Below are 22,608 nucleotides of genomic sequence, written 5' to 3'. Positions count from 1 at the left end.
ACTATGTTGAATAGCAGTGGTGATAGTGGACATCCCTGCCGCGTTCCTGACCTTAGGGGAAAAGCTCTCAGCTTTTCCCCATTGAGAATGATATTCCCTGTAGGTTTTTCATAGATGGCTTTTATGATATTGCGGTATGTACCCTCTATCCCTATACTCTGAAGAGTTTTGATCAAGAAAGGATGCTGTACTTTGTCAAATGCTTTTCCTGCATCGATTGAGAGGATCATATGATTCTTGTTCTTTCTTTTGTTAATGTATTGTATCACGTTGATTGATTTGCGGATGTTGAACCATCCATGCAGCCCAGGGATAAATCCCACCTCGTCGTGGTGAATAAACCTTTTAATGTACTGTTGGATACTATTGCTAGTATTTTGGTGAGAATTTTTGCATCCATGTTCATCAGGGATATTGGTCTGTAATTCTCCTTTTTGATGGGGTCTTTGGTTTTGGGATCAAGGTACTGCTGGCCTCATAAAATGAGTTGGGAAGTTTTCCTTCCATTTCTATTTTTTGGAACAGTTTCAGGAGAATAGGTATTAATTCTTCTTTAAATGTCTGATAGAATTCCCCTGGGAAGCCATCTGGCCCTGGCCTTTTGTTTGTTGGGAGATTTTGGATGACTGCTTCAATTTCCTTAGTGGCTATAGGTCTGTTCAGGTTTTCTATTTCTTCTTGGTTCAATTTTGGTAGTTGATACATCTCTAGAAATGTACCCATTTCTTCCAGGTTATCTAATTTGCTGGCATAGAGTTGCTCATAATATGTTCTTATAATTGTTTGTCTTTCTTTGGTGTTGGTTGTGATCTCTCCTCTTTCAATCATGATTTTGTTGATTTGGGTCATTTCTCTTTTGATTTTGATAAGTCTGGCCAGGGGGGTTTATCAATCTTGTTAACTCTTTCAAAGAAACAGCTCCTAGTTTCGTTGATCTGTTCTACTGTTCTTTTGGTTTCTAGTTCATTGATTTCTGCTCTGATCTTTATGATTTCTCTTCTCCTGCTGGGTTTAGGCTTTATTTGCTGTTCTTTCTCCAGCTCCTTTAGGTGTAGGGTTAGGTCGTGTATTTGAGACCTTTCTTGTTTCTTGAGAAAGGCTTGTATTGCTATATACTTTCCTCTCAGGACTGCCTTTGCTGTATCTCAGAGATTTTGAACAGTTGTGTTTTCATTTTCATTGGTTTCCATGAATTTTTTTAATTCTTCTTTAATTTCCTGGGTGACCCATTCATTCTTTAGTAGGATGCTCTTTAGCCTCCATGTATTGGAGTTCTTTCCGACTTTCCTCTTGTGACTGAGTTCTAGTTTCAAAGCATTGTGGTCTGAAAACATGCAGGGAATGATCCCAATCTTTGGGTACCGGTTGAGACCTGATTTGTGACCTAGGATGTGATCAATTCTAGAGAATGTTCCATGGGCACTAGAGAAGAATGTGCATTCCGTTGCTTTGGGATGGAATGTTCTGAATATGTCTGTGAAGTCCATTTGGTCCACTGTGTCCTTTAAAGTCTTTATGTCCTTGTTGATCTTTTGCTTAGATGATCTGTCCAATTCAGTCAGGGGGCTGTTAAAGTCCCCCACTATTATTGTATTGTTGTCAATGTGTTTCTTCGCTTTTGTTATTAATTGCTTTATATAATTGGTTGCTCCCATGTTAGGGGCATAGATATTTACAATCGTTAGATCTTCTTGTTGGATAGATCCTTTAAGTAGGATATAGTGTCCTTCCTCATCTCTTATTACAGTCTTTGTTTTAAAATCTAATTTGCCTGATATAAGGATCACCACCCCAGCTTCCTTTTGGTGTCCATTAGCATGGTAAATGGTTTTCCACCCCCCCACTTTCAATCTGGGGGTGTCTTTGGGTCTCAAATGAGTCTCTTGCAGACAGCATATTGATGGGTCTTGTTTTTGAATCCAATCTGAAGCCTGTGTCTTTTGATTGGGGCATTCAGCCCATTTACATTCAGGGTAACTATTGAAAGGTATGAGTTTAGTGCCATTGTATTGCCTGTAAGGTGACTGTTACTGTATATTCTCTGTGTTCCTTTCTGATCTATGCTGCTTTTAGGCTCTCTCTTTGCTTAGAGGACCCCTTTCAATATTTCTTGGAGGGCTGCTTTCGTGTTTGCAAATTCCTTTAGTTTTTGTTTGTCCTGGAAGCTTTCTATCTCTCCTATTTTCAATGACAGCCGAGCTGGATATAGTATTCTTGGCTGCATATTTTTCTCATTTAGTGCTCTGAAGGTATCTTGCCAGTCCTTTCTGGCCTGCCAGGTCTCTTTGGATACGTCTGTTGCCAATCTAATATTTCTACCATTGTAGGTTACATATCTTTCTCCCGAGCTGCTTTCAGGATTTTCTCTTTGTCTCTGAGACTCGTAAGTTTTACTATTAGATGTCAGGGTGTTGAACTATTTTTATTGATTCTGAGAGGGGTTCTCTGTGCCTCCTGCATTTTGATGCCTGTTTCCTTCCTCACATTAGGGAAGTTCTCTGCTGTTATTTGCTCCAATATACCTTCTGCCCCTCTCTCTCTTTCTTCTTCTTCTTGGATCCCAATTATTCTAATGTTGTTTTGTCTTATCGTATCGCTTATCTCTCGAATTCTGCCCTCGTGATCCTGTAGTTGTTTCTCTCTCTCTTTCTCAGCCTCTTTATTTTCCATCATTTGGTCTTCTATATCGCTGATTCTCTCTTCTGCCTCATTTATCCTAGCAGTTAGTGCCCCCATTTTTTATTGCACCTCATCAATAGCCTTTTTGATTTCGACTTGGTTAGATTTTAGTTCTTTTATTTCTCCAGAAAGGGTTTCTCTAATAACTTCCATGCTTTTGTCAAGCCCAGCTAGTATCTTTAAAGTCATGATTCTGAACTCTAGGTCCGACATCGTACTATTGTCCGTATTGAGTAGGTCCCTGGCTGACGGTAGTACCTCTTGTTCTTTTTGCTGAGGTGACTTTTTTCGTCTTGTCATTTTGTCCAGAGGAGAATAGACGAATGAGAGAACAAAATGCTAACAGGTTAACAATGTCCCCAGCAAATATACTCTATACAGATCAGAAAAGACCTGAAACCAGGGGAATAGAAAGGGAAAGAAAGAAAAAAGAAAGAGAAAAAAAAGAAAAAAAAAGATAACAAAAACAGAACAATACAAAAAAAGCAGAATATGATCAAATATGATCAGGCTAGTGCATAGATCAGTGCCACACACTAGATTTTGGGCGTATTTTGGTCTGTTAGAAAAAAGTGCCTCCTAAAATTTTAAAGGAAGAAAGATATATATGTACAAAATAAGGGTTGATACAATGAAGGGATGGAAGATGACTGTAAAGTTGAAAATTATAAAAGATTTTATAAAAGGAATTTAAGATAAGTTGTTTAAAAAAAGAAAGAAGTTTTAAAAAAAAATAAAGAAAAAAGGGAGAGAATGTGATCAGGCAGGAGACTAGAACAAAGCCATACACTAGTGATTTAGGGTATATTTTGATCTGTTAGAAGAAACTGTATCTCAAAATTTTAAAGAGAGAACAACTTATATATATATATGCCAAAAATAAGGGTAACTACTATGAAGGGATAAAATATGACTCTAAAAATGAAAAATAAAAAATGTTTTTTTTAAAAAAGGGATTGATAAGATGTTGGTTGAAAAAGGGAAAAAGAAAAATTAAAAAAAACAGTTAAAAAAATTAACTTTGATGAACTAATGAATCATGGTAAAAAAAAAAAAAAAGCCATGAATTCTATGTGCAGTGTTCCCCTAGCGCTGGAGTTCTCCCGTTCTCCTGGATCAGTAAACTTGGTCTTGGCTTGCTGGCTGTTCGTGTTGATCTTCTGGGGGAGGGGCCTGTTGCCGTGGTTTCCAAATGTCTTTGCCGGAGGCGGAATTGCCCCGCCCTTGTCGGTCCGGGCTAAGCAAGCTGCTCGGGTTTGCTCTGAGGAGCTTTTGTTCCCTGCAAGCTCTCGGTACAGCTTTGGAGGACCAGGGTGGCCGTGATCGTATAGTGGTTAGTACTCTGCGTTGTGGAGGACCAGGGTGAAAATGGTGGCCTCCCAATCTCCACCCGGAGGAGCTGAGAACTCGGGGCCCCGCTCCTCAGTGCACCCCCAGAGAAAAGCAGTCACTCCCGTCTCCCTGGTCTCCGGCCGCACTCCGTGCTCACCCGGCCTGTGACCAAGCGTTTCTGTCTCTGGCACCCGACCCCGTGTGGAGTCTCCAAACCCAGCAGATCCCTGTGGTGCGCTCCTGCGCCGCTCCTCCCAGGGTAGAAAGGGGAGTCTCCCCAGCTCTGCCGCTTGTTGGGTCCCTGCTGGAGGAGCAGTGGCCCGACTGGGCCGCGGATCACAGTTTATGGCAACCCCGAGCTGAGAGCCCGCGCCTCGGCTCCGTCTCTGCAGCCGGCTTCCCCACTCCGATACCCGGGAGCTCTGCCACACTCAGGCAGCCCCGGTCTTTCTGTGACCCCGAGGGTCCTGAGACCCCACTGTCCCACGAGGGTTCCACCCCCGCTTAGCCACTGGAGCGACGTCCCTCAGCGAAGCCGGCTTCTAAAAGGTCCGAGTTTGTGCTCCGCGGCTCTAGCACTTGCCAGAAGCGCCCGGCGGAGGCCCCTCCCCCGCCGTCTATCCTCCCAAATATCGCCTCGGAGTCACTTCTCCGCACGTCCTACCTTCCAGTAAGTGGTCGCTTCTCTGTTCAGAGAGTTGTTGCTACTCTCCTCTTCGATCTCCTGTTGAGTTCGCAGGTGTTCAGAATGGTTTGATCCCTATTCAGCTGAATTCCTGAGACCAGACGAAATCTAGGTCTCCTACTCCTCCGCCATCTTGCTCCGCCCCCCTCCTCCCCATCATCTTTGCTTCTTTCTCCTCCTTCTCCACAGTGAATTTTTCACCCAGTTTATCTCTGTCATGTTTCTTCTATATTCCTATCACCACTACCATTGTTCAGACTCCAAAGTGCATTCTCAACTCTGTAGTGATCTTTATTTACTTTCTCCAGATTGCGAATGATACTCCATACAATTGCCAGATGAATCTACATAAGCTTATCATAGATATCCCCATCCAGTGTAACCTTTCCTGCTCCATAGTCACATTCACTGCGCCACACACATCCTATGTTATTTGCCATTCTCAAAAGAAGCAAAGTGCACCCTTGATTCAGTGCTTTGGCCCCCTTCTACCTGAAATAAACCTCCCTTCAAGGACTAGACCAAATTCTACTTTCTCTGTGTGTCCCTCATCTCTGTTCCCACATCCACCCCAAACCTCTGCAAGACAGATTAATTCCTCCCCTGCGCTCTCTCAGCACCTTATTCATGATATAGAATATCAATCATGATATTATCTGATGTGATCATTGTAAACAGTCCCTTTTCTGTTATGACATTTTCATTGTGTTTGAAAACCCAGAACACAATGTATTGCTTAGTACACAAGGTACTGTCAATACATGTCAGTGAATTAAGCAGAAAAACAAGCAACCTCCCATGTATGATATCAGAATTATCTAGCCCAACAAATATTTGAATGGCTTCAGCATTTGAATGCCTGCATATCTGTTATAAATACCCACAGACATAGATATCATACACACAGACTGTGTACTAAGGGTAAGCACATGCATGCAAACACAATACATACAATGGCTGAAGCTCCTAAAAGTATAATATTGACATTAACAACCATAAAAAAAAGTAGGCAAATGCCAAGAAGCCAGCAACAACATCTGAAAATACTGACTTCCTGAATATAGTGGCTGAGGGAAAAAATTACTATTAAAATTAGCCATATTGGAAACTCATTCTAATGCAAGTACTAAATATAGTCAAGAATCAAGGACATACAACACCCATCATAGGTAAAAACTGTACACTTCTTCATTCATACTGTAGGTAAACTGTATTCTTCATGTATCTGCTCATTTTTTTTAAAGTTATTTTCCTTTAAGTTCATTCGGCATTAATCTAAAATCATGTCATTGACTGAAAATGTCAAATTTTGCTCCACAGGTGCAGAACATCACATTTTTTTCCAGATATTCATCTTGCTTCTGTATGCTTAGGAATTCCACCTCCTTGCTAAAGTAAATCTTCAGCTCTGGCTGAGTAATAGTCTATATGAATTGGATAGATTCCTGAATTAAATTTTCTTCTCTAGTTATATTTTGAGATTAAGGCTTACTTCTGCATTAAGCACAGAATCATTGTTGAATTAGGTAGATACTGGATTTATTTTAAGCCTGAAACCTATAGCAATTCTCTTGGGCATCCCAGCTGGTACCATGAAGAATATATTTGAAGCTCCTGCTAAAAACAGCTTTGGAAATTTTTCTCTGGTTTTAAAATAAGAATTGCATAACCCTATGTTGGTCACATATATGGAGGAGCAAACCCTAAGTTATCTATTCAAGATTTAAAGGCTAACAGAATAAAATACAGTATCTAAAATATAAGAAAGAAGTAGGTGATTATTTTTATAATGTTGACAAAGAACCCTTTTCTTTTTTATCTTTTATTTTTTTAATTAAATTTTATTATGTTATGTTAATCACCATGCATTACATCATTAGTTTTTGATGTAGTGTTCCATGATTCACTGTTTGCGTGTAACACCCAGTGCTCCATTCAATACGTGCCCTCTTTAATACCCATCAGTGGGCTAACCCATCCCCCCACCCCCTCCACTCTAGAACCCTCAGTTTGTTTCTCAGAGTCCATAGTCTCTCATGAAAGAACCCTTTTCTTAATAACACATAAGAAAGGAACAAAAGTAAATAACTGAGAAGATTTGAGAACATAAAAAAAATTAAATAACTAATAAAAAACAAGACAATTACTCCAACTTATTTTATGAAGCTATATTATCTTGATACTGAACATGGAAAATCCAAGAAAAGATAATCCTAGATCTGTCTCACTTGTGAAGATAGAAGCAAAATAAAATACTAGCAAGCAGATTGCTGCAATGAGCTAGTAGGGTTTATCCTAACATATGAGAAGAGAAAAGCTCATTTCAGTATATGCAGAGAAGTCATTTGACAAAACTTAACACCTATTTATGACTGTTCTAAAGCCCTTAATAAATCAGATCTAGAAGAGAACTTAACTTATTAAAGGAGTATCTTCTCCATATTTGAGACAGACATCATACGCAAGAGTAGAACATAAGAAGCAGCCCTTTAAGATCAGGGAAAATACTCAGCCCTTTAAGATCAGGGAAAATTTATTCAGTATTGTACCAGAGGCCCTAGGTGATTCAAGAAGATAAATGAATGAAAGAATTGAATGAGTAATAAATTAAATAATGATAAAAGTATTTGGAAAGAAAAATGTAATTATGTACATATTACATATTTATTACTTTTCTACATGGAAAATCCAAGAGAATCTTCAGAAAAATTATTAGAACAAAAAAGATAGTTGATGTCCTGGGGCGCCTGGGTGGCTCAGTCAGTTCAGTTAAGCATCTGACTCGATTTCAGCTCAGATCAAGATCTCAGGGTCATGAGATAGAGCCACAGGCAGACTCTACACTGGGCATGGAGCCTGCTTTGGAGCCTGCTTAAGATTCTGTCTCTCCCTCTCCCTCTGCTTCCCCCCTCACTGACACACATTCTCTCTCTAAAAAAAAAAAAAAAAAAAAAAAATAGTCAATGTCTTGTTAAAAATAGGGGAAGTTGAATGAGATGTATACGGGAACACTCTGTACTATTTTGCAACTTTTACATAGATCTAAATTACTTCAAAAAAAAGGTTAATATAGTTTTCCAATCTGCTAATGACCAAAATATACGTGATCTGTTCCCATCAGTTTTATTCTCCTAATTTTTTCTCAAATATGTAGTTTTGTTCCCTCTCCTCTGCCACCACCTTAATTCACCCCCACCCCGACCCTCCCGCCTATGTCTATTCCCTCTACTAGTTTTTGGCATCCACTCTGTTGTGACCTTTCTCTCTCCTACTTGCTGTCTCTCCAAAATCTTTCCATGGATTCCCATTGACTGCAGAATAAAGACATCCTTAAGGCCTTCAATGGCCTTAAGTCCATTTATCTCACCTGTTTCCTCCTTTAGCTATCCAAGCTCCCCTGCATTGGCCTCACCTTGTAAAGTTCTACAGGTGACAGAGATAAAGCTCCTCCATGTTGCAAAACTCTACAGGACTCACCTAGAACATGAGGTACACACCCCACCTGCACCCACACTTTACCTAGACCTCAGCCCCCACTAGCTCTGTGTACTCCAAGGCCACAGCTTGAGGCATATTCCTTTGTCATACACTTTTTTTTAAAGATTTTATTTATTTACTTCACAGAGAGAGAGAGACAGCGAGAGAGGGAACACAAGCAGGGGGAGTGGGAGACGGAGAAGCAGGCTTCATGTGGAGCAGGGAGCCCGATGCAGGGCTCGATCCCAGAACCATGGGATCATGGACCTGAGCCAAAGGCAGACACTTAACCAACTGAGCCACTCAGGTGCCCCCTTTGTCATATACTCTGGCAGAATGGCCTACTCCCCCCTCCATAGCTCACTTGATAATTGATCTATCTCAATTGATAGTCACCAACATTTACTGAAGAATTCATTCATTGTAAGACTCCTTTACAAAGCTCTATGACATGTGGTACAAAATAGATGATCAATAAATATTTTCAGCATGATGAATACAGAAATGAATGAATAAAGACTGTATTTAGTATAAAGGCCATATCACCTCTATCTGTATAAATTGTTGTGTTATGAAGAGAAGGAGCTTTATCTTGAATAACACAAAGATAAATTATTGCCATATCTTCCAAGCTTCTTTCCAAAAATTTTTTCTTTTTGCATAGTTTCTTCTTTGCTTTCCTGAAAGATTTTCTACTTAATAGCATGTGGGAAAGCCCATCTCCATAAGTAGAATAATTATGTAAAATGTATTTTAGAATATTTTTTCTACTTAAAGCAGAGAAAGAGGCTGCTAAATTGGGTATGCAAATTAGATTCAGTATAAGGTACCCTGAAGAAGCCATCCCAGGTCTAAAAAAAATTAGATATTATGAAACACCAGTTGAAATTTTCTGTTTCTTCTCTCTATTAACTCTGCTCTTTAGTGGGGTTAGTACATTACTTCAGTGAGCGAGAGTTGGTTTAGACAGATAGTATCACGTGACCACTGATGAAATTCCCTTCCCCTTCTAATATGAAAAAATGTGAGTCTTCTAGCAATGAGATAACAATATCTTTTTGCTATCAAATCTTTTGGGAAGTTGTTTTCTTTTGTTTTCATTTTAAGTAATCTCCCCAGTGTGGGGCTTGAACTCACAACCCCAGGTTCAAAGGCTGCAAGTGCTACCAACTGAGCCAGCCAGGCACCCCGCTATCAAATCCTTTTGAAAAAAAAAGGCTAATATTTACATAGTGGATATAGTTTATTTATTACAGTCACATTAACAGATGTCTCGGCTGAAAATACATCAGCCTTTCCCACTTCAGCAAATATCCCATGAATCTAAAAAATAAATGTATCCATGTCTCCATCTCCTTTTCCCTTTCTCATCACACATTTTTTTGCCTGAATTATAGGTGTAGCAATGAAACAGACATGTATCTTTCTTAAGTTCGATGTATTTTCACATCCTTAAGTCGGTGATTGAAAATCTGAATATTTATTTTGACATGGCAAGTATGATTATTTCAACTGCTTATTAAATATTAAAAATTTAGCTGTATATCTACATTAAAAAGAAAAGTGACATGATGCACATACAGGAATCTTTCCAACATTGGCACTTAGGACTGCAAAACACAGTGACAGATAACACTCATATCTCATAATTCTTCAGAAATACTTATCACAGCCATGTTGTATCAACCCAAAGAGGGACTAGATTTGAAATAAGGTCAGAGGCTTAGAATGCCCTAGTAAAATTCACAAAGGAAATGGTCTTAAATAAGGAAGACACAATTTTCCTACACTGGGGGTAAATACTAGATTTGATTCCAAAGTATAATTAACAACATAAAAATCAAAGTAAAGGTGGTGCACACAAGCTAAGAGCTTTGTTTGTTTGCTTGCTTTTCACATAAGAGAAGCCAAGAAGAAACCTATATGTTGGCTCCATAGTGTTCAGGAATTCATGTTTCTATCTTTCTCCTCTGCTGTCTTATAAATGATTTTCAATTATCAAGGTCATTTCATTGGCCGAGATGTCTACTGGGGCTCTGGACATCAACTCAATATTTAGGAAGAAGAAAGCAGGGTAGAAAGGCCCTCATACCTGAATAGATTCATGTATAAGTACCAAGATATCTCACACTATCTCACTGGTCTTAGAGCCACACCTAGCTGCAAGGGAAGCAGGAAAAAATTATTTAAAGCCTAGAGGACAGTGTTTCAGTTTAAAATCAAAACAATTAGGATAGGTGTTGGGGTGAAAAATTAGCCGTCTCTGCATATATGAAAGCAATAATTCTCTTTTTAATTTCTTTCACTAACTAGTACAAGAACACAGATCAAAACATTTTTTAAATATAAAAAGGTTTACACGGTGAAGACTTATATCCACCCCTGACTCCATCTGCCGGTTTCCACCCACCATAAAACATTTTTATTCCTTTTTTTTTTTTTTTGTACCTCCTTCTAGTTTCTTCATGCAAACACATGCAAATGAGATTATCCTTGTTTTCCTTTCAGGACTTATCTCCAAATCAGTACACAGGGCATATCTTCATTCTTCTTCTTTTTTATTTTTCTTATACAGCTGCATAGTAGTCCATGGCTGGATCTACCAGGGTTTCTTTGATTGGTTCCCATTTTCAAACATTTGATTTGGGTTTTGATCTTTTTCTGTTAACAAACAATGCACATAAATTCTTCTGCATTGTGCATAAGTGACTCTGTAAGAAAAAAATATAGAAGCTGGGCTGCAGGACAAAGGGCAAATTTGTAATTTTGATAGAAATGGCCAAGTTGCTCTCCATGGCTGTCAGAATCATTTACACCGCTCCCAGCAGCATGTGAACATGCCTGTTTTCCCAGAGTCTCTCTTGCAAAATGTGTGTCACATAAACAGTCTTCTTTATTCTGGAGGTTCTTTGTCAGCCTCTCATTGTGTCCTATTATTTATGCCATAAATTCTATATGCAAAGGCAGAAATTTCCAGACTGGACTTCATTATTGGAAGAAGTACATGATCAAAGGTCTTAAACAGTTATAGATGTAATTGAATATTTGAAAGGCATCCACCTATCAGGGACAGCTTGCTCTACTAACGGGACATTAGACACCATTTCCTTAGCATACATCCTATTTTCATGAGAACTGGCAGCAAACTGGAGACCCTTCTCACACACAGTAGCCCCCAGGTCCCAATGCATTTGGCCACAACTCAGCAGTTACCTGTTTCTTTGTAGTTGTATAATTTCATTTATACCGTTTCTTAGAATGTTCTCTTTCCACCTTTATGCATATCCAGTTCCTCCTATGTCTTCTGTATTTGTCTAAAAGATACTCTCCTCATCTTCTGAATCCTTAGGTGCCTACACTGGTACCACTGCTGTAAATTACAGAAGTATAGTCCTGCCTCCACCTTGGCTTCAGGCTTAGGGTTCCATAACTGACTTGATGGTGCAAGTGACATTGTATTTACTTTTTAAAAAGCTCCCGATGCCATCCAAGAGGCTTAGATGTTACAATCCTCAAGACACTTAGCTGAAGGAGGGCTCTTCTCCCATATGTCTGACCTACCAAGTGATCCAACTGGCTCCACCTGCCCTTTATGTTATTCTTCAGTGTTCACTTTCACCTCACAACTTACCAGTCTACAGTTCAGCCTTATGTTCTTTGATTTGGCTTCAAAGGCATTAGAAGTCCATCTGGCTTAATATAATTTCTTGAAACAAAGACTGTAAAAATGAACATGAGGTAGTCAGGTGTGAACAGATGATTCTAACAGACAGGCATCTCTCTAAGATCTTCACGAAGAAGGATTTAACCTTCTTAATTATTACTATAACAGTGCTACATTAGAACATCTGAACAAATTGATGACTTTAAAAAGAAATCTGACATCCAAATAGCATGCCTGTTCATATTATTTATATCATTACACTGACTCTCCCGCAAGGTATGTTGTTAAATTAACAGTTCTCTTTATTTTAGATGGATTTTATCTGCCTTGTATTGTATCTTAATTATATTTGTACTAAATTCTATTCTTAAAACTGGAAATCCGATATGAAGGTGATCAAGTTCAAGGAGCAATGAAGTTCACCTGAATATTCATCTCCAAAGAGAGGGAGTTATGGCTGAATATTAAGGTCAAAGTCGACCTTCCTGGCATTTTTAATTCAAATGTGCTTTACAAATGCAATGTGAAAGTTGGGTTTGAATAAACGCCCATAATCATCTCCTTGGTAAGTCACTGGGGAAAAAAAAAAAAGAAACCTTTGAAGTGACTAAAATACGTACAGGAGTTATTGAATAAGTGACCCTCATCTAATTGGTGTTTGGATCATCTAGCAACTTTATAACTGGAATTTAGCATAACAATCTACCCCAGAGCAACTAATGTGATGATATTTTGGAACTGAAGTCATTCATTTTCATTTTCTTGTTTCTCTCCACATAATTTATCAAAAAAGAAAAGAAAAAGAAAATATCCATAGTCATGTAATAGTATGTATGTATCATTATTATAGTAATGTATGTATCATTATTAAATGTCCCGATTTCGATGATTATGCCCTGTGTTTATGTTTTAAAAAGTCCTTGTTCTTTGAATATATACACTGAATTATTTAGGGGTCAAGGGGCATCATGACTGCACCTTACCCCCAAATGGTTCAGGAAAAAACATTTTATGTGTATCAATAGCTTGGTAGATACACAGAAAGATGAAAGAAGTGGGGAAAATGATAAATAATCAGGAAATATGTGTAAAGGATGGAAAGTTGTACCTTGTTTTAATCTTGAAAATTTTCTGTAAGTTTAAAATATATCAAAATAAAAAGTTACCAAAGAAATATCCACAAAACTACACATATATACACTCTTGTCTAATGAGGTTGTTTTTATCATCTCTCAGATTTATTTTAGCCTCTGAACCCCTATTATATCTGCCAATTAGTTTTTCCTTGCCAGAATATAATCATTATGAACTTGATTAGCTTACTACGGACCGGCTAGCTACAAATAACCTATCTATCAGCCCTCTTGTCTACCAGACCTGGGTCACTCACTTGGGAAAGGACATTAAATATTTGAAACTGTGGAGTGACCTTCAATGAACTGCACCCGTAACAAAACCGGGGCATTTACAGAAATACATGAACATCTCCGGGCCATTAGTTACTTATTAAATGGTTCCCTGGTGACCCACGAGAGTTAATGCTCACCCTTAAATACCCAACTTACACCCAGCAAGTGACTTGGGTGCTGAGAATAGAAGGCAATGGGAGCATTATGTACTTAACAGGCTGCCAGTAGACAGCCCAGCGTCCAGCTTGCTTTGCCCTATAAACACAACAGCCAGCAGACCTGGAGGCCTGACCGCCAAGATAATTATCTGAAATCTTCACTTTGTTGTGCCACCATAAACACGGAGCTGCATGCGGGTATTGAGCTCACCAACTACAAAACATAACTTGTCCATGATGGGAAAGTTTAAGATGTTTCAAACTTCAAAATCACAGTATTGGTACTGAGAAACGATTTGTTTCAAAAGAATGTGCAAAGGCAGCAATTTCACATAATTGAGGAAAATAATGCTAACTTTTTTTAACAGCAAATAACAAAAACAGATGTTAAGAAACTACTTATCTGAGAATTTCAGGTGTACACTCTGACCTGTTTAATGATTAATCAAGTTTCACAAAAAGGGGATTAGGAATGTATGCTAGAACAAAATGGGGAACACAGACCATACTTAATAACAGGTGGGTATTGGAGCCACCTGCCATTTAGAATTCAGTTTTTCAAAGATGGTATGTTACATAAGAACTCTGACTTTAGTGCTTGATATGGAATCCGAATTTCTCATATATTTATATATCAGTATATGCGGGAAAGAAAATCAGTGAAACCACATGTTCACTATTAATTCAAGATACGCTAGGAACATACTATGCAGTTTTCACATCATGACCTTTTCTTTGATATTCTGTAAAAATTCTATTTTTCTTCTTTTCCACACTTGTGCAAGTTTTTTTTTTCCTAGTGAAACATTCCCTTAAAGCATGGTAAATGGTTGAGTATTGAGGTTTCTAAGGGAATGTGAGGATGACAAATATCAAAGAGGTGGGAAGTTGTCAGTTCCTGAATCCTACCAAGTTGAAACAGATAAATTTGTTGAATGAATTTCACCATGAATAATACAACTGTAGAAAATTTGAGTGACTGAAAATTGAATTCATTATCATATCCATGTTTCTTAAGAAGATATCGATGATAATGTATTGCAGTTTTGACAAATTTTACAATTTGATAAAACTTTCTAGCACATTCAACCACAAGTTCATTGTTATTTCCTATGATTGGATAAGTATGCCTGCCGATGTTTCTGATATAGAAGTAAGAGAGACCCATTTTCCTTGTCTTTCCTTTATCTTTGCTTTTCTTTATATTTCCATATCTTCGCTTCTATGTAAAATTAAAATAGAAATGTCTTGCATCTACATAGGCAATTGTAATTCTCTTAATACTGATTAAAAAATACATCTTGTTCATTTAGGTAACATTATTTTTAAATATTACAACTACTCACATACTGGGACACTTCTCATTTTAATTTTTTAAATCATTTGCTTTACACAGTTCTCCTCTGAAACATTTAGAAGATATTTTAATTACCAATCACAATAGCACAAACTATACTAATTTTAGCAGTCAACTACACAATACTTAAGAATTACAAATTCACCTCTGGGTATCCTTTTCCTGATATATTTAACATTTATGGGTTAATGTTTGACCAGCTCATTTTATAAGATACTAACAGGGTTAAGACTAGTTCTAAAAATAAAATACATCACACTCTACTGCACTCTTGGAATAGGTCAGAGATTACAAATGTGAATGAAAATGGACAATTCCCAGGAAGCTTCCAAAAGAACTGTGAAAGTTATTTATAAGTGGGTGGCTACTCTTATCAGAAGATTAGCATGCAATAATGCCATAAATCTCCTTTTGTTTAGAAATTCACATTACCCTTCTGTTAGTTTCCAATTTAATATTAGCAGGAAAATGCATCTCCCCTCCTAATGAGATTAACCATACAGTTTGAAAGGCATTCATACAAAAGAGGGCCCAGGTATTTTTATATTTGTTTTCTTTTTATGGAAAGCAATCATTACAATTGTGTTAGATTGCATCATTGTTCCCAGGACTTCACCCCTCCCTGTGTCTACTTCCTTTTGCAGTTCCTCCCACTAGACCCTTTGATGTTGGGCTTAGCCATGTATCTTGTTCTGGCCAGAGGAATATTAGTAAACATGACATAAGCAAAGACTTCAAAGGTACTTGTGTGGTTGGTCTTGCTTTCTAGCACCTTTGCCATCCCCCCCAAAAGAGCCTCTTCTAGATGGCTGTTGGCTCCTAAGGCTGGGACACACAATGAACACATGTTGAGAAGACTAGAGCCCAATCCACAGAAACAGGCAAGGCTTAGAACAAAGCTTGAAGTAAAACCAGCCTGAGCCAAGCCTAAATCAGCCAAACCACAGTGAATACATGGCAAGACGTGTGGAAGTGCTGATCACTGCTTTCTGCCACAGAGATTCTATGGTGGTTTGTCACAAAAATAACTTACTGAAGCAGTGGTCAATTATGTAAGCCTTTATCATATCTGTATGTACACACACACATACACCACCACCACTATAAAATGTGTAACAGTCCTATACATTTACTGATTGAGTTACCTACTTTTGATACTTTCTGTATTACTGTATGGGCATTAGGCATTGCTGGCTCTAGTCTCTGGAACTTTCCCATCATAAAATATTATCATTCATAGCACCAATGTGACAAGAAGAGATAGAAAAATTGCCACTACTCTGGTTGCATCCATCATTACAGATTTTGACCTTTTCTAGAAAATAAGAGTGGCAGGCCCCATCCATTCCACTCTGATCATTTTAGGAAATGGAACACTCATGAACCCTCCTTTAAAATTAGCTGGATGATAAAATCCAGCTAACCAAAAAATGAATCAAATTAGGTAATTAATTTAATTAAATCTATTAATTATGAAGAGGAATATGTGGACCCAATTAGGAAGGAAGGACCAGAGTCTGGCATTTTAGATACATGCAAAGGACATGATGGCTAGTTGGATGTTTGGGGTGAAGGGGAGTTAAAGGGATATATGACTCCAAAGATTTTAACTTGGGAAGGAGAAGGAAAATAGTGTGGTAAACTAAGCGAGGGATGAGTGTCATGGATCATAAAGGAAGGACAGATCATGAAGAATCATGAGTTGATTGTGGGTTGTTGAGTTTGGAAAGTCTGCAGGGCAGCGAAGTGGAGATGTACAGCAGGCAACTGGGAAATAGGTTTGGCATGATCAGGACTATAGACTGAGACTAGCTGATAGTCCACATGCTAGGAGCAGATGAGGTCATCCAAGAACAAATACACAAATACAAAGTAAGAGGCCCAGTATAAGCCTTGGAAGGATGCAGTGAAGGCTGAGCCTGCTCATCTCTGAAAGCCACCACCTGCATGTTAAAAAATATCACTAAAACTACAACAACAAAAAAGAAAAGTAGAGGGTAGGAAAAAAAACCTTCATTTTGATGCAAATGTCATAATCCTATTCTAGAAGAAAGTGGAATGACACGTTAGGGCAGAACGAAATGAGACAAAAGGATTTTAAAGGTTTTTCAAGTAAGGATTCACAGACAAAATTGTGATTGACAGATATTCTCATTCATGCAGCAATTTAGGACTTAGAATACTTGCAAATCTTCCTTTTAAATTAGCTGGAGGACAAAACCCAGCTAACCAAATAACCAAAAAGTGAATCAAATTAAAGAAGTCACAAATGGAGAGTCTGAGACAAAGAAGTACTGTTGAAAATGGAATCCATTTAATTAATGCTTTAATTATTTTTTTGTAATAAGTAATGGTCACTGATTAATAAAATAATTCAAAGAGCTAGAGTCTGCTAGTGTCCCCTCTCTTCCAGCTATACCAGACAAACATTTTCATTAAAGTCATATATATTTGTCTATATGCAAATACAAACAAGGATATTCTTACTAATTTCCTTTATTATACATTTTCTGGACATAAATATTTTACTGATTAGCATATCTTAAAGATCTTTCTACATCAATAGAAAGATGTATTCTTCCTTCCCCTCCTTTTCCCCTGCTTCAGCTTAGCTGCAAAATATTTCATTGTGGCAATGTCCTGTAATTTATTCAACCAGTCCCCTATTGATGGATACTCAAGTTGTTTCCAAGGTAGGCTTTTACAAGCAGCTCTGAAATAAATAACCTTGTACATATATCATTTTGTGCATGTACAGATGTACATAAAAAGATAAACACCCAGAAGAGAAATTACTGTGTCAAAAGATAAAATGCACTTATAGTTCTGGTAGATATTACTAAATAGCCCTCCATAAGAGTGATGCTTAATTGCCCTTTTCCCAGCAATGCCTGATAAGGCCTATTTCCCCACAACCTCACCTTTAGAAGATGTTGGCAGACTTAAAGATGCTTGACAAACCGATAGGTAATAAATGGAAACTCATGTGGTTATAATATGCATTTCTACTATCATAACTGGGTTTGGGTTTCCCTTTTTATAACTAAGCACACTACATTTCCCATTTTAGTTGGATTGTTGATTTTCTGATGGAATTAGTTTTAAAGAATTTCAGGAATTATTACCACAGAGAATCATGGCATGGTAGAAACCTTAAAAACACAAAAATAATATTATAACTAATGCATTTAGGGGATGAGATAGTAAAGTGAGAAAAAAGCATGCATAATCTAAATTCCTCATCTTTCAGAGCAAGAATTAAATATGGTTAAAGGGCAAAATTTTAGTTACATAATTAATGACTTGAACTTCAAATTTTTTATAATCACTATTTTTTTCTTAACTTTAGAGGGATCCTTTAGCAACAACATATCCTGTAGTGAAACTGTTATCTGGAGTTCAGCCTTTCAGAATATATTCAGTTTATTTTTTTATGCTTAATTTCAAGTAAAATTAAATCTAAAATGTTCACTGAATTAGTATGCATGATATGTTACAGTTGTTCCAAAAGTATTCCTATTTATGCATTATCTTTCTATATGGACAGATGCATAGACTGGTATCTGAAATTATAGTCTTATTTAAAAGTTAACAGTGTGTGTTTCTGGGTGAAAGTATTTGGATAATTTTAATTTTATTCATTTATAATCTCTTCATTACCTCAAATTCTATAATGATTATGTATCATTATTACAAAGAAAGACATTATTTTAAAACTAGAAATACTCAGAATTTTCAAGATAATATATGCAGGGGTGCCTAGGAGCTCAGTCGGTTAAGTGCCTGCCTTCAGCTCAGGTCATGATCCCAGGGTCCTGGGATGGAGCCTGCATCGGGCTCCCTGCTCAGCGGGGAGGCTGCTTCTCCCTCAGCCTCTCCCCCTGCTTGTGCTCTTTCTCTCTCTCTCACTCTTGCTCTCTATCCAAATAAACAATTAAAAAAAATGAAATCTTTTTAAAAAAAAAGATAATATATGCAAAGAATACAATTTACAGTCAAACCAAGAAAACTGTTTTCCTTTCTTGGAAAGATAAAGACAAAAGAGTATTATCTGGGGTTATTCTAATAATAAACTAGTTAAAGATATCAAGAGTCAAATTTTATCTCTGTGGTTGCAAATAAAACAACTCTGAATGTTGATGAGACTTAATTTGAGAAATTCTTTCCTATATTTTAAAATCATACAAGGATCTGTGGGCTGTGAAACAAAAGGTGCAAATGTATTTAAATAGGGCCAATTTAAAATTAATTACCCCATTGCACATACCATTACCCGATTAAAGCATGCAAATTTTACTTCAAGGGTGCTATGGGTTCACACCCTGATGTGCCTGGCGACTGACAGTCATATCTGACATTCTGCATTAAAGAGTTGCTTTGAATAAGTCAAAGCTTGTTTTGCTTTATTTTATTTAAAGGCCCCGTCTGTAAGTCATGTTCACAAAAACTAAAAAGTTCTCTTCTGTAGTTAATTTCAACTTTGATATTGGGCTGTCAAAACATGCCTGGATTAATTTAACACTGACTGGCATGGCCTGAAAATGTTCTTTATATGTTTGTTTTATGTAGTACCTAAAGGTTCGATTGGATTGGAAAAAATTTAAACATGGTATATTATTGTAGAGAGGAGAGTTTTAAATAACCTGAACTTGAATTGTACTTCACAGCTACTAAATGCTTTTAGAAATATTTCATTTCTATCTAGCAATTTTGAGTTAGACAAAAAAATCATTTGTGTTTTGTTCTGTTTTTTTTTTCCATTTTACATATGCTGCTCAGGGAGGCTTAAAATATTTACTAAAAGTCACATATCTAGTTTAATGAAGAATGAGGATTGGAACCCTAAAGGCTGTATAGTTCATATCCTTCTCTACAATGGAGGAAGTGAGATATATTTGTTATCTGTCACCACAATAATGCTGTGTAACAAACAACTACAAAACTTCAATGGCATGTACTAAATATTTAACTTTGCTGATGAGCATATGGTCCTGATCAATGGATCTGCTGATCTGGACCAGCCTCTGCTGAACTGGGCTTGTCTCCTCCATGCACATCTCGTCAACTATCAAATCAAGGGAAAGTGGCATGGTCTAGCATGACTCATCTCTGCTCCATGTGGTCTTTCATCTTCTATTAGGCTAGCTTAAGCTTGTTCTCTTGACAGAGGATGAAGCAGAAGCACAAAAGACCTCTTCGGGTCTAGGCTCAGGTAACATACATCATCACTTATAACATCCTATTGGACAAAGAAAGTCACAATGTCAGCCCGAACCCGAAGGGTAAGGTAACAGTCTCCACCTTCTGATGGGAAGATCCACAGAGTGAAATTACAAAGAGGCGTAGACAGCAGGAAGCGAAAACCTGGGGCCACTAGGTCTCCACACCAGACATGCAACAGTATACCTACTGCACACCAGGTTCACATGGTTTATTTCCCCCAGAATTGCTAGTACTCTATAGCTTTTGACCTATGGTTCAGAATAGTATGAGACAAACTCTGTGAATGCTATTGCTTTTATGTCTTATCAAGATGTCAGTGTGGTCACCACTCGCTAAAAGAAGAGATGGCATGGTCTTCTATACAGGGACACTAAGGACACACTGGAGAAATCTCTTAAGTGTCAGTATCAATGGCAGCTATATTAGGAGCTATGGTAGCCAGGAGACTTCTGAACAGCTGGTCTGTTTTCTCTCATCAACACTGAGAATCTTCATATGTGCTGATAGGAAACTCAGAGCCAAACTGTAACTCTGTTTGAATAATTAGGCAAGCCTTTCAATGCTCTACCTCTGGTTCCATCTTTTTTCTCATAGCCTCATTTTCCCTTTGCTCTAACTTATTTCTTCCTTAAAAATGAACATTTGCTAATGAAAATTACATTTATTTTCTGGCTACAAGAATAATATAAAGTCATGACAAGAAAATCTGAATATACAGAATGGCATAAGAAAGAAAATAAATTTCACCCATGTTCCTACCAGCACCCAGAGCAAAGCACTGCTAACCTTCTGATATATTGTTATGGACTGATTGTGTCCACTCCCCCCAAATTCACATATGGAAACCTTAATCACTAATAGGATGGTATTTGGAAACGGGGCCTTTGGAGGGTAATTAGGTCATGAGGGTGGAGCCTTATAAGAAGAGACAGGAGAGAGCTAGCTTATTTCCCTTTCTTCCCTGCCATGTAAGGACACAAGAAGACAGCCATAAACCAAGGAAGAGAGCATTTACCAATAACCCAACCATGCTAGCACCCTGATTTCAGACTCCCAGCATCCAGACCTGTAAGAAAAAAAAATGCTTGTGTCTAAGCCTATGGGATTCTTGTTATAGCAGCCCAAACTGACGAGTTTCTTCTAGTCTTTTCTTTTTCTTGTTTTTATACACACACACACTTAACATATTATTGGTATGTATACAAAATGCAAAATTAATGTCCTTTTTTCAAATTTAATTTATCATAGACAGTTTTCTATGGCACTGAGGTTTCACCCATGGCACGAGTTTTGGTGCTACAATGCTTGCAAGTACCATGACTCAATCAATCCCATATCACCAGCCAAAAGACTTACAGCCTCATTTACTGTTTTCCTGGATACCATATATTCTGTGAGCTACCTCAATGAGCTACTTCATTTGCAAAAAAGAGGAGAATTGATAAATAAACTGTTTTTTTTAACAAGCTGGACTTTGGATTTTAGAAAGTATATCATACACCCCTGTATTTCTCACTTTGGGCCTAATACATAACCTCTATTTCCAAATTCAACCAAACCACATAGTTTCTGATATTGTCCTGGGAATATGTATATACATAGCAGTTTGTACTTGCCCAAAATTTTATCCTGAACTCATCTTCTTATTAGGGATAAAATAAACTCATAATCGTAAAAAAGAGAATAATAGCAATACATGGGCACTGCATGGCACTCTTCACAAGCAGAGGTTGGCGTCGCTAATTTCTGCCCTCATATTTTATAGAAGTGTATAGCAGCCCAGAGTAGGAACACAAACCATAAAACCATACTGTACAGAATCATCTCTCATAGCAATCATATTTATTTGGATTAACATCATTCTTTTTCTTTTTCTTTATTAAATATTTATTTATGAGAGATAGAGAAAGCACACGTACACATGGGGGAGGGGCAGAGGGAACGGGAAACAAAGTCTCAAGAAGACTCCGCACTGAACTCAGAGCAGCGCAGAGCTGGACCTCAGGACCCTGAGATCACAACCTAAGCTGAAACCGAGAGTCAGGCGCTCAACCGACTGTGTCACCCAGGCACCCCAGCATCATTCTTTTTCTAAAATGTAAACATCCCCCCCAAAGAGTTAAATCTGTCATTTGCACATTCGTGCAAAATTATTTTAATTTAACAACTAACACTTATTGATATACCATGAGTTATTTTCATATGAACATGATACTGATTATTGAGAACGGAATAGTGATAATATCACATTATGAAAAACCTTCTATTAAAGGGAGACTCACTCTATCATTTTTGTTTAGAGATATTAGTAATATCCTGGGATCAAGGATATTACTAAGAATCCTCAGGTGCTAATTTGGGTGGTCCTGTTATTTCATTGAAATTTTTATTGAGATAATTATAGAAATAATACAGAGAGATCCTAGTTTCCTCAGATGGTAATATCTTGCAAAATATAGTACAAGTATCACAACCAGGATATTGACATTGATACTATCCAGGGGTCTCCTTCAGCTTTCCCCAATTTTACTTGTATCCATTTATGTATGTATACAGGTAGGTGTGTATGTGTGTGTGCATTTAATTCTATACAATTTTATCATGTGTAGGTTCATGTATCCACC

The 22,608-nt window shown here is 37.6% G+C and overlaps 1 protein-coding gene across 7 annotated transcripts in view; it reads right to left on the bottom strand.

The window, feature by feature from the left end:
* The window catches only part of PLCB1 (phospholipase C beta 1), a 722,355-nt gene that overhangs the window by 658,230 nt on the left and 41,517 nt on the right, over positions 1–22,608 (bottom strand). The gene's annotated exons all lie outside the window — the stretch shown is intronic.

This window comes from Callorhinus ursinus, unplaced genomic scaffold (assembly GCF_003265705.2).
Source record: "Callorhinus ursinus isolate GAN/ISIS: 27379988/994484 unplaced genomic scaffold, GSC_fseal_2.0 scaffold29, whole genome shotgun sequence".
In the NCBI taxonomy this organism is placed as follows: domain Eukaryota; kingdom Metazoa; phylum Chordata; class Mammalia; order Carnivora; family Otariidae; genus Callorhinus; species Callorhinus ursinus.
This window is presented reverse-complemented; position numbering and strand designations above follow the sequence as displayed.